Source organism: Vanessa tameamea, chromosome 10 (assembly GCF_037043105.1).
Source record: "Vanessa tameamea isolate UH-Manoa-2023 chromosome 10, ilVanTame1 primary haplotype, whole genome shotgun sequence".
Classification (NCBI taxonomy): Eukaryota; Metazoa; Arthropoda; class Insecta; order Lepidoptera; family Nymphalidae; genus Vanessa; species Vanessa tameamea.
The window spans coordinates 12,781,377-12,795,574 of record NC_087318.1 but is presented as its reverse complement, the minus strand read 5'-3'; the positions used below and the strand labels follow the sequence as shown (position 1 = coordinate 12,795,574).

Here is a 14,198-nt window from a genome sequence, read left to right as displayed (position 1 = left end):
CAACACACATTTAAAAAAAGTCTTAGTAACAACTGAAAAAGCAATTAATATTTTCGCACATTCTGTAAATGCAATAAATACATTTTTTTCCTATCAAACGGACTATTAACATAAACTATTATTTTAATTTTTTTCTCTTTATTTCCGTTTTCACTAGTAGACTTCATATTTTTTTTACTTAAATAGAAAGGTTAAATAAACAAACATTATACTTCAACAAAAATTATTATACAATTGATAGATACGAATAATTATAATTGAAATCAAAGATATTTGGTACGCATTGGTATGTATGCGTACTAAATAGTACTAAATACAGAGAATACCCAGGTAAGAATAATCCTACCCGGGTATTCTCTGTCAATCTCTTTATGCTAAGCTTCACGATGGTGGCGAATTTTAAAATGTTTTCATTCAAGATACTCAAAATTAAAACAAATAAAATCGTTAGTGTACGAAATATAATCCGTATAAAAGATGAATGATGTTAGTTAGCTTGCATGCCAAAATATTCGATATCTTAAGCCGATACTAGAAAACTTTACATTTTTCTTGTTGTGATAGTCCATTAGTTAGAGCGCGTGAATCTTAACTGACATTGCGAGTTCAAATCTAAGCAAGAACTAATAATAATAATCTAATTTTGTATTTATAATTATCTCGAAGAGCCGAGATGGCCCAGTGGTTACAACGCGTGCATCTTCACCGATGAATTCGGGTTCAAACCCAGGCAGGCACCACTGAATTTTCATGTGCTTAATTTGTGTTTATAAATCATCTCGTGCTCGACGGTGAAGGAAAACATCGTGAGGAAACCTGCATGTGTTTAATTTCAACGAAATTCTGCCACATGTGTATTCCACCAACCCGCATTGGAGCAGCGTGGTGGAATATGCTCCAAACCTTCTCCTCAAAGGGAAGGGAGGCCTTAGCCCAGCTGTGGGAAATTTACAGGCTGCTAATGTAATGTATGTAAAAAAAAATAATCTCGAGCACGACGCTTTAGGAAGAAATATTGGAAAAAAACCTGCATCTGACCACATGTGTATCAACCAAATACGTATTGGAAATAGAAGAGAGGGTTTCATCCATACGATGCAGCAATTAATTACAGGCTGTTAATAAAATATAGTCATTGTTGAGTAATTATTGGAGAATAAATTTAACTCGTATTATATATTCCGTTTAAATGTACGACTATATTGAATATGTTTGCGATACATTAACAAATATCTATCAAATCCCGTCATTGTCCAATCTCATTATTAGTTTTGTTTGTGTTAATACAAATGCAATTAAACATTTGATTTTAGAATACGTAATGAATTAACAATTATAATCAATTGAAATGAATATTAATAAGCAGACGTTTGTTTTGTCACGGGTATCGGTGCTGTTATTGTGAATGATCGGTTTCTTTAGCCATTTTTTTTCTTCATGGTTTGCCTAGTTTACAAGATGAATTTGGTTGTATTTATAAAATGTTATTGAATATCGCCGTCAAGGAATTCACAGTGTCAGCCGTGATTTAGAGTCGGCAGTGGTGCATTCTCGTGTAGCGTATCCTTCTTCAGATATTACAACAGACTAAAATGTACTGCTACGTTAATCTGAATAAGATTCTTAGTAGAGCTCAACATTTTGGTATATAATATTTTGATTAAATTTAGCCTAGAACCTGGGACCTTTGCTACTTGTACTTAAGTGTTTATTGTTTATTTACGACTACAAAGCTATCTTAAATCTATCAGCAATATCGGTCGTTATAAAGATACTAGGGTTTTTCAATCAAACTATTATACAAATATATAATGGATATTCATGCTGTAATAAATATTAATAATTCCCTACATTGCCAATGCTCCACCAACTTTGGGATCTAAGGTATCATGTTCCTTGCGCCTGTAGTTACAATTTCTCACTACCATTCAAACCGTGTTCCTTTACGAATTGCATATATCTGACGAGCGGACCTACCCAGACGGGTTTGCACAAAGCCCTACGACCGATCTAAGTCTATTAGAGAACGCTTGTATAGTATGAACCGAACAAAATCGCTTGATGAAATACATAACACTATAAATAAACTTATGTACAAATGCGAATGTCAAAAATTTAGTTTACCAGTTTGTTTGGAACATTTTGGTATTAAACAGTCGGTTCTGACAAATATTTTGATACAACAATCGAGTTGATCTTGTTTACATTTCGGTATCGTTTGCCGGATAATGTTATTCCAGTAATAATATGTGTAATTTGACGGTATTGCGTGCCTAATTGCATATGAATTATTTAATTAGAAATAGCGCGGATGACGAGTACAATAATTTATTAATACAAGCTGTTATATTCGAATAATCTATCTGTTTCACAATCACTGACTCTTAAACAATGCATTAACAAAATGGTGGAAATTTTAACTAGGAATTTTCGGTAAAACCACAGTTTTTCTGTAGTTAATTTCAATTATAAAGGTAAATAGAGTATGCAAACTTCTATCGGGATTAAATCTGAGGTAATTATATGTATGTTTGTACAACAAGCCCGCATTGGAGCAGCAAATAGCTAATATTTCTCCTAAACAGGAGACGTTCCCTTTGTTGGGTGATATTTGCTGGCAATTTAACTATTTCATGTATATTCGGATCAACTTTATTTGATCCACGATTTTATTAACTTTATCTTTTATCTTCATAATATTTCCGTTATATTTTGAAATGTTTTTATTGACAGATTATGTTTTGGATGATTTTGGCAGCGTCAGCCAACAGGAGAGACTAGTCTCGTACGGAGGTCATATTATAGTGGAAAATTGCACTCTCTGTTCCGTTACTCTCATCATCCGATGGGAGGGCAAATCCGAGACGATTGGAATGCACGTCCAATGGCTTTATGTTCTTCTTTACGTGCTCTTCAAGGCCCGGGTGCGCACACTTCGAACATCTAGACTCCGGGCTGCCTAATAACTTTTTGTGGATCCGTCCTAGTAACTTTATGACTTGAACATGCGCACTAGATCAAAGAAGCATGTAGTAAACAGTTTTTTTTTTCTGAGAAAATAAATTGTCACCGTGACAGAAGGCACGGCAGATGTGTTTGACATTGATGTTTATTGGAGGTATTGAAAATGTAAAAAAAATAAACAATATTTGTTTTTGTAAATAATTATGTTGTTCAATATGTAAACTAAAAACGTAGAATTTAGTTTTACATTTTACATTACATTAGCAGCCTGCAAATTTCCCACTGCTGGGCTAAGGCCTCCTCTCCCTTTGAGGAGAAGGTTTGGAGCATATTCCACCACACTGCTCCATTCCGCGTTGGTGGATACACATGTGGCAGAATTTCGTTGAAATTAGACACATGCAGGTTTCCTCACGATGTTTTCCTTCACCGCCGAGCACGAGATGAATTATAAACACAAATTAAGCACGTGAAAATTCAGTGGTGCCTGCCTGGGTTTGAACCCGAAATCATCGGTTACGATGCTCGTGTTTACGTTTGCGCACGTAAGTTAGTTAGTAATATAAATTTATTACAATAATATATAGCAGCAAAGAAATACTATACGTGCTTTGTAGAGAGGTCATTACAGCATTAGAGAGCGTTTATTCATTTGCTGTCACGGCATACGAATCGGTCACATCCAAAGCACCTTGATAGAATTCACATATCAAACACCAGCCTTTCTTGGACATCGATATCTATGTATTCCTATAAGGCTGTGCTAATTTTTTTTTCTGAGAAAATACGAGTTATGTAAACAAAGCCGTTTATAGATGCGACCTTATAAACAGATCAGACTTCGAAAAAAAAGTTGTTTTAGAGTTTTTAAGTTTTCACCTCATGGATACATTTCGTCATGATGTAAAGGAAATAGTTATGAATAAGAAGGAGGAGAGGAAGGTGAGGAAGAGGAAGGAGGGTGATTCTTGTAAATAAACTAACTTAGAACAAAAGTAACTTGATAACTCACAAATATGTATCTACTTACAGCTATAACTAATATTAGTAAAATAAAGGTATCAATATGACGTAGCAGAACTATTTCCCTGTAACGGAAAACCTATACATAAGCAAATATTTGTGTTTTGTGGAAAACCTATAATAGCAATCATCTCGTTCCGTCAATCAGTGCAGCCATTCTTGTGTGGTTGATGAATTTAACGAATCCTTGAATAGATTTTATTTACGGTAGAGTTTACAAAAATTAGCAACCTTTTTATAAATTAAATTTAATATTACATAATTACTAAAAGTGTAATGTGTATAACAAGAAAAATTAGGTTACTGCTATATTATGTGAGGAGGTAAGATTTTATTTGATTTTTAAATCGCACTCTAACGACCTCCGTGGTCGAGTAGTGTGTACACCGGTTTTCATGGGTACGCCACACCAAGGTTCCGGGTTCGATTCCCGGCCGAGTCGATGTAGAAAAAGTTCATTAGTTTTCTATGTTGTCTTGGGTCTGGGTGCTTGTGGTACCGTCGTTACTTCTCTTTTTCATAACACAAGTACTTTAGCTACTAACACTGGGATCAGAGTAATGTATGTGATCTTGTCCAATATTAAACTCTTGACTTAGCATTCATATTTATAGTGGGAAGGTTTATTAGAAACAGCTGTTTCGCTGACCTTTACCGACCAGAGGTGTTTTTGTCTGAACTGGTGGCAGACATTTAATCAAAGAGCAACACTAATGGTGCGATGATGAATATTATATCTTATGAGTGGATAAGACATATCCACACTGGCATAGTTTAACAATCCAAAAATTTTTTTATAAATATTTTATTGACAAATGCTGAATTTTCAATGACACACGTTCTGATTTGAAGAGAAAACTAAGCGCACGTTTATCTTCATAATAATACAAAGAACCCAACCATTATTATAATTATAATAAATATAATCTACTAAACCTGTGGCTTTACCCGCGTGAAATTTACTTTTTTTTTTATTATATCGGTATGCGGACGAGCAAATGGGCCACCTGATGGTAAGTGGTCACCACTGCCCATAGACAATGGCGTTGTAAGAAATATTAACCATTACTTGCATCACCAATGCGCCACCAACCTTGGGAACTAAGATGTTACTCACCCTTTAAACCGGAACACAATAATACTGAGTACTGCTGTTTGGCGGTAGAATATCTGATGAGTGGGTGCTAACCTAACCTACCCAGACGGGCTTGCACAAAGCCCTACCACAAATTCACCCTCCTTATCTTGTCACTCTCAATTTTGCTCCGTCAAGGGTACTCAAACTTTCATCTTAATCGGTTCAGTAGTTTAAGCGTGAACGGGTAACAGACAGAGTTACTTTTGTTGCATTTATAATATGCTACAGCTATGGCAGTAACTATGTCTATGAATATTGTTTCTGTGAACACTGTATTATTAAGTATTAAGGGCTTGCATATCAGTGTAATCTAAGACATTATTTTGTAAAAAAATATTTCATGTTTTGCTGTTGGCGTGTCTAAATAAATAAATAAATTGAGTCTTTTTCTTTATTAAGTATTCACGACTTAACTACTCAAACGAGCATAATGAAGCTTTGCATACCAATATATAGAAAAGGACATAGAGATACCGCGAAGCCTTGAAGCGAAGGTTGTAACTATTTCGATTATATTTGATATTAAATGCATTATAGTAAATATTGAAAAGAAAAATACGTATCTCGAAATTTTAATCGTAACCATGCGACGGCGCGTACCATGTAGGAAATATTTTACGATATTCATTTCATGTATTTGGTTTGATGAATACGTTTTAATTAAAGATTTTATGATTATGAATCCTGGATTGGATATTGGGATGGGTTTTTTCCATTCTGTAATATAAACTTCATAGAGTCAATAAACTATCTCCGAAATACGCACGAACGAACGGACACTTCATTATAAACATTTAATATACGTTCTATTTATAATTAGAATTAAACCGAATTCGCAAAATCATCACTATATTTACACGTAAACTTATCAACGAATAATAAAATATATTACGCGTTTTGAAAATTCGCACATTAAGTTCAAAAAAGTGATGAAATTTAGTTTAGTTATATAGAGCAGTAGATTTTTTATCTCTACTCGTTTTATAATATACCAGTTGAATTAATATGTATCTCTAAAGAAAATCGAGCCGTGAAGGACCAATGGTTAAAATATCAGGATCTTAATCGATGGTTGCGGTTTCAAACCGCTTTATTTCTATGATGGGAAACATCATAAGGAAACAAGCAAATTAATACAATCCGCATTGGAATAATTGCAATAATCTCCAAACCTTTTTAAAAAGGCAGGGAAGGCCTTAGCCCACCAGTGGGATATTTACAGGTGTTACTTTTTTTTAAAGTAGATTTTTGATTCAATTCCATTCAATAGCTAAAAAGTAGCGCACGTAATTAACGTCAGAGATAAAGTCTGACGTACGTACATACACTCGAGGGTTGTAGTCACGAACAATATTGCTTTCAACTGTAAATTAATGAATTGCTTTGGGGGTATTTTTATTTGTTTTAGACTAGGGTCGTTTAACTTTGAATACATTAAAAAAATCATAAATTTCCCGTGTGGTTGGGAATTTATCACTCTCCAGTTGTTCTACCGTCAAATATTGCTGTGTTCCGATTTTTAAGGATCAGAGTTAGCCAGTGGACACAATCATAAGGGAGAATGAATCTTTTTCTGGTGATGTGTCTTTGTCGTTTCCAAGTTTGGTGGCAGACTGACCATATACCATTTACCATAAGGTTATAATCTGTCAGTCATGGTACCTAGCTAGGTTCAATAAATAATAATAGATGTGCTTTAGATATTCTAATTGTATAGTGCTTTTTTAAAAATATATATAAAACATTCCCTTGAAAAAGTGAATTATATGAAGCGAGTATCGAACCTTTGGAAAAATTCAAATATTTTTTCATTCCCCCGTATCGACGACAACTTTTTTGAGGGTATTTGAAGAGTTTACAGGTTTAATGAGGATATGGGCGGGTTGGGACGTTGGATTTCATTTAAGTATCTATTTTTCGGTGTTTTTATACGAAGTATATTGTTTTAGATACGAATAAAGATATTAGATGCGTTCGTTATTCTGTATTTTTAATTTAGATGAATATTATTGCTTGTTTTTAATATAACGGTGAATCTTAATAATAAAAAGCTAAGTTTTGTTTGTTCGTCTTTTACCAATTTATATAAAAAACTACATACCTTAACCTTTATTTTGGTTTATAGTTTAGCAACATATATATTCGTATGATTAATTTTTACGTATTTCTTATATATATGGATTAAAATACTGTAGTATTAATCGTGACAATTGTCAGTCCACGTGCTTTTTACGAGAACTTTGCCAAAAATATAACAGAGGAGTTGACTTCTGATTAGTGACATATGTATGTCTCCAAAGTGTCTAAAGAAAATTCATCAAGTGTTCATTCTACCCAAAATCCATATTTCATTCTACCCGGCATGTTTATCTATCCTACGTATCTTTAATAGACGACTTCCGTGGTCGAGTAGTGTGTACACCGGTTTTCATGGGTACACCACTCCGAGGTCCCGGGTTCGATTCCCGGCCGAGTCGATGTAGAAAAAGTTCATTAGTTTTCTATGTTGTCTTGCGTCTGGGTGTTTGTGGTACCGTCGTTACTTCTGATTTTCCATAACACAAGTGCTGTAGCTACTTACATTGGGATCTGAGTCATGTATGTGTTGTTGTCCAATATTTATTAATAGATAACTCATGGTACGAGATATTTAAATAAACGCGTGAAAAAAATACGCAGGGCGTGCAGCACGATATGATAAACGTTCGGGCCAATAAATCGGTTGAATTTCCACGTCTCATTGATCAATAATTATCAAATTATTTCACGCGCGTGGCTGCAAGACCGGGTAGTTTTGCGATTTATTTATTCACAAACAATAATTATGCGATATTAATGACATTTGAAAATCATTAAAAAAATATATGTCCAAGGGCGGTGGTAGTCATTTCCCAACAGGTGAGCCTCCTACTCTTTTGCCACCTATATCATTAAAAAAAATTACATTATATCGGAGTCTGGTCTGAGAAAAGGATAAACATATGCTGATTCAAGGAGATCCTTTTCTCTGCTGCATTCAGGACTTCGCTGGTATTTCTACTAAGGGCGTGTTATGTCATCATTTAATAATGACTGAGCAGTAACATACTAATGTAATTCTGCGACTTTGATCAGATTAAAGAGTAATTATTTCTTAGCGGTTCTTCTCGGTAGAATCTACCTTCTAAATTGTAACGTTAAATTAAAGTGAAACTCGTAAAATTGATGCTTAAAAGTTCTTTGTGTTTTGATTTTGACTTTGTATATAAAATAATAGCATACTAGGTATAGACTCAACAGTCCGATCCAACGGTAGTTTTTATTTACTTTAGTAATGTTGATTATTTTAAAATGATTCGTTAAGCTTATTTTGTGTATGTAAACTGATATATCATCAAGTAACAAATTCGCAAATAGCACGATACAGACAATTTGTGATATCGAGATTGCGGGTAAGAACTAAAGCCTAAAGACGGACGGACCGTACTTTGTCAAGTCGTCAATTAAAATCCAGTAAAATCACACACCAATATCATGACCGTAATTCACTTCATCGCGCACGCAACAAAATATTATGCCGTAAAAGTTAATGCATAAATGAAAGTTGTCATTTTGTCGTTAATTATAATGTATTTAACGTCGTAAATTGCGTGTAATCGTGACAGGAGCGTCAATTTATCTCGTCAAGAGGTCATTTTACATAATTCTTAAGATTTCGCAGAGATAATTTGACATCCTTCGCGCTATAAATTTACCATAATAATAATATGTCGCTCCACGCAAAGAAATTGAGGCGCGACTTAAGGTCTCCGCTGTGAATTTTTTCAAAGATATATCATAAATTACGAGAGCGACTGTCAAATTATATTCATACTTGGAAGGTTAATAAAGTGGAGCTCCCGGGAATAATAAGCATTTTTATTAAATTGATGTTTTATGAAGTCTTAAGTACAGAGCGGGCTTCTAAGGAGAAACATACCGCTTCGCGGCGGGTATGCAGGTAAGTAACGTTATATACCTTTACATACCACCGACTTCGTTCGAACACAATAAAATTCCATTCAGAGATCTTATTTACATAAAAAAATCTTCTTAAAAAATGAGCTTCAATTACAAATAAATATGCAATGTAAATAGTCTCAAGTTCGATCCTGACCCCTTAGGCTATGGTCGTCTTCACTTCTAGCACAAGATTTAGGCTTAATTGAACTGGTAAATATGATTTTTAGAATTCCTTAAAATAAAATTGCAACTATTAATTTTTAAAAAAAGCTATATCAAGTAATTTTTTTCAATATCTAAGTGCTAATATATATTCAAACACTATATATTTTAGAACTGTTACTTTAACTTTATTTATTTTTTCTAAGCTGTTGCGTTAGTACAGTTAGTAAGCGTGTTAAATGTTTTAACCAGTTTGAAGCAGTTTTACTAAACAGATTTGGTAGAAATTTTGTATACCTCAGGTGTTTGTACCAAAACTTGGTAAACGCAGTAGTAGTTGAGATCGATTTCAACATGGCTCCTGAATAAAAGCTTAGTTTTTATATCTATTACTTCTATGGATATAACCTTATTTTGCAAATGTTTTATTTTCATCTTGTATCTTTCTTATTAATTTAGAGTTTATTACAACTAGTCCAGTGATTGCATCAAATGGAACTTATTTTTGATCGCAGATACAAATCTGTGGGGACTGTTATTAATTTGTCTTTCTCTCTGCTCTACTATTATAAATGTCCTTGGATGTGCCGAATATATTACTGCCTTATGTTCAATGTAAATGCAGCTGTCAGAAGTGGATAAGCTTGATGAATAACCTCACTGCTTGACCAACAGTGGGATACTTAGAAGACTCTTAGTGTTTCCTTTAGCGTTAACAAGATGTATTGACATTATGACTTCGATTGCATTTTTTTTACTAATACATAAATATTTATTTCTATTTATTTAAAATAATAAGGGAATTCAATTACATAAACTGTTATAAAATTAAATTTTCTAAAGTATTTAAATAAAATGAGTTAAACCGAATAATAAAAACGTTATTCAGAGTACAGCCAAATTTGAGGGTCTCGAGAATTTCCATTACAACGTGCTGTGAATAGTTGAAAAATGCGACCAATTTATTTTAACATAATCTAGTACCATTTAGGATAAAGGTTTATCGCACCCTTAGAATAGAAATATATTCGAAATAGGGCACATGGTGATCAACGTACATACATATATATGGTCCTTAGATATTAGCATTCCTTACTATTGGAATCCATTTTTTTCTATATAAGATTTTAAATTAACATGGTTATTTTTATTACCATTTATTATGCAAACCCTTGAATAATAATTTAAAAAAAAAATCGCGAATCGATACGGTGAGTTTCGTTTGTAAAACACGGGATCGAGTTTCGAGTGTAAATAAATCAAATAGTTGGGGTGAAAGGGACAGTTGTAGTGGTGACCAGTGTTTACGCAGCAAACGTACGAGAGAGGAGGTAGTCCGATATGGACACTTCTAATGCCGTCAACATCTACCCGCAAACGTCAGTCTCGTGAACAAGACATTCGTAGATAATGTCGAAATATCGAGCTCCACCAAATAAAAATAAAAAACATGGTAAATATCCATATTTTTCGTCTGCTGTCCCTAAAATACTATGCTATTTATTTCCAATCAAAATTCTATTACCATATACTATTTGTATCTAAGGTATACATTTATATGATATATGTTGCTTATTAGAAAGTACGCCTTACCATGTCCGTACATGGTTTTACTTAATTTTTTATGGTAAATGCAGGCGGATGGTCAAATGGACCACCTGATGGTAAGTGATCACCACTGCCCATAGACACCGACTTACATCTCTAATGCACAAACATGGGAGCTATGACATTATCTCTTGTGCCTGTAGTTACACTGGCTCACTCACCCTTCATACCAGAACACAATAATCCAAGGTAATGCTTGACGGTAGAATATATGATGTGTGGGTGGTACTAACCCCTCTGGGTAGGTACTAACCTAGCTAGACGGGCCAGCATATATAGCCCTACCACGAAGTAAATAGTATTCTATATTTTATCTCCGGAAAAAGAAACACAAGTACCACTAGATGGCGCTTCGCAGAGCCTGAGTGGTTCGCGAGTGGTCGGCGTGATTCGGTACAGTTATTTAGTGAACGTTGTCCGCGACACTACTTGCTTAGGAACTACTCAGTGTTCCAACGCTTAATGTTAAGTGACTTTTTGTGATTTGTCTTTGTTTGTGCCCATTATAGTCACTATACTATACTATATAATATATATTCTAGAAAATACAATGATTATGATGAAATGTTGTCTCATTTTGATCGATACCCTCTGTATGTCGACTGAAGACGTAGACTATAATCCTATTTTGACCAATATCCAATTTATATATAATGTGTATGTTTTTGTGTGTCAATGTGATACCTTGAAAAAATATTTTATGCCCTTACTAAAATTGGCCAAAAGACAATTTCTATAAAATCGATAAAAGCGCCATCTACCGGGTCCGAACATCACTAAGAACCATTGCGTAACCAACCCGATAAGCGTAAAAAACAATTTCATTAAAATCGGTCAAGCTGTTTAGTATTTAATCCAATTGTTAACACCTGATTAATTTTTATCTTACTGTCTGCTATGCGTTGCATCAGGCTGTGATGAAACTTAGGAGTTGTGTTCTATGTATTTGTCAAAATAAAAGTTACACATAGACCCTTATTATGTCAATACCGGGACGCGTAACTAGTATACATAAAAAGACAAGTTAATAGATTATGTTTCTTATAACTGAAGTAAGCTGTATATAAAATTAATTTACGTTATGCACGAGAAAATTTCATCCCAACTTTGTCCTGGTTTTGAAATTATAGAGGCTTCAAACGGAGCAACCTCAATCCCGCTCGTCTTAACGTAATAAAATTTCTCAATTAAGATTTTATTTAAAAGAATGTACCAACCTTTATTAACTTTTGAATATCTTGTTACTGAACGAGAAACAAATGATGCTTCGTATTTTCATATTAAAATCAGTTTTCATTTTTTGTTACCTCAAGTTTATATTCAGTTTCCTTATCTCTACATAACAGGCGTATTGCCCGTGCCTTTGTGTGCCTTTCTAATTGATCGAGTTTATAGTTTGATGTGCCTTTTATTTCCATGTAGTATTAAGATCAATATTTCAGGGTTGCAACTTTTTTTGTTCTTTGTAAATCGTCCATGCTCTATAGGGTCGTATTCGTGTATATTTGTATATACGTATGTATTATTATAAAAAATAGTTTAATGAATAAAATTTAATGGAATCAGTCTTTACCTTTCTAATATAATGCGCGATTGATTTTAGTCGTTCAAACCACAGCAGTTTATGTCATTGCACCCTAAAATACTGCTACAGCTAACTGACGGAGCTGACCATATCGTGTCGTTTTATCCAAAATAAATAATTTAACGAGGTCTCTAAACAGGTGTAGTTGATCTTAAAACATCTCCGTGTTTTCTGTGATCTCAAGGCTTCACCAGACTATAACTGTCAAAATTTCAAATATCCTTCAAATCACCGCGACGCCGGAGAACTATCAGCAGTTAAAGCAAACGAAAAGTATAAATCGATAATTTCTCAAACTCTACAATGTTATTATGTCGCTCAGGATGTCACGTTCGTAACTGGCTTCATTTCAATCTGAACTAAATACTAAGGGTTGATCGATCATTACTAATTAATTAATTAGTCGAATGCATGCATCGCTTCTTGATTGACGTGACAATATGTGGACAATTCACTTCGATTGAATTTAATGACTTGAATGGATTACCACCTCGGATCACATATTCCCCTGGTAGTAACAATGTCTTTTGATCGTATTAGTGGTTTATGCATAAGAAATATTTAATTATGTTAGTTGCATATATTTATATATATATCCATTTCTACTTTAGAGCACTCTGATATTGTAACATATCATTATCGATTTGATATTCTAAAAACTCAACCATGCCCAAAAATTCATCGTCAGGTAAATAAATTTAACTTATTTACAACAAAACCAAAAGAAACTTAGCAAGGATACTTTTTGTACTACGGAGATATTGACAGAAAAATCTTGAAAGTAAGTTCCCGAGGGTTGAAAAAGAGGAGGAGGGTCAACGATCAAAACATTCCGATTCAGATGTAAGTCTGGCAGATTTAAAAGTTAGAGGTATGCACTTCATCCTCGGTAGCTGTTTTATGAAATGTTCTCCTTACGTCAAAAGTTTTACTTAATTTTATATATATTTTTGTATAGGATTTTCAAATATAAAAAATGTGATAAAGCTTTTAAACTATATAAGTATACTCAGCCTCTATTTTTCATACTCCTGTGTTATGTACTCTATAATATAAGAGTTATTTTTAATGCAATTAATACGGGTTATCCATAATATAAATTATTTTAATCAATGTTATAATGGTTTATTCCTGTAAGTAATTACCAAGTTTATTTATTCATTCTGCACCGAATACATTTGGAACTACGATTTTAATCTTCGTCGGGTATTCACATCGTGTTCGAGATTAACCGAAGCAGAGAGCCGAGAAGCAAGTTTTATTGGGAACGACAAAGTTGCCGAACCTACTTTAGACTCAATCCTCCTGACATACAAATGTTAGCATTCATTTTAAAATTGACTCCCAACTGAAATGGGAAAGTTTCGTTACTCCAGACTTGACTGCGGAGTATATTAACTTTGTAACTTTTTAGTTGGGTAGCTAATTTCGGTAAAGGGTATACGCCGATAGATTTTTTTCCACGACTTTTTTAGGGTAACCGCCAAATGTAATAGATATGTGCAGTTTCTATCAAAACATACATACATGATATATTTTATGTCTCTCATGTCATCTCCGTCAAACGGCTGCACTGATTTTCATGTTATATTTTGTGTGTCTTTGAGAGGGATAGTTTAGATAGACCTTGTAGGTTGCACTGCGATCGGGAACCATGATATTTTTTTTTAAATTAAATAAATGTAAATTTTTTATTAAATCCGAATAAGTCGAGACGGTCAGCCAGTATAGTTCTCA

At 33.8% G+C, this 14,198-nt stretch overlaps 1 protein-coding gene across 1 annotated transcript in view; it reads left to right on the top strand.

The window, feature by feature from the left end:
- LOC113392050 (kinesin-like protein CG14535) overlaps positions 1 to 14,198 on the top strand; it is a 368,367-nt gene that overhangs the window by 117,100 nt on the left and 237,069 nt on the right. The window lies entirely within an intron of this gene.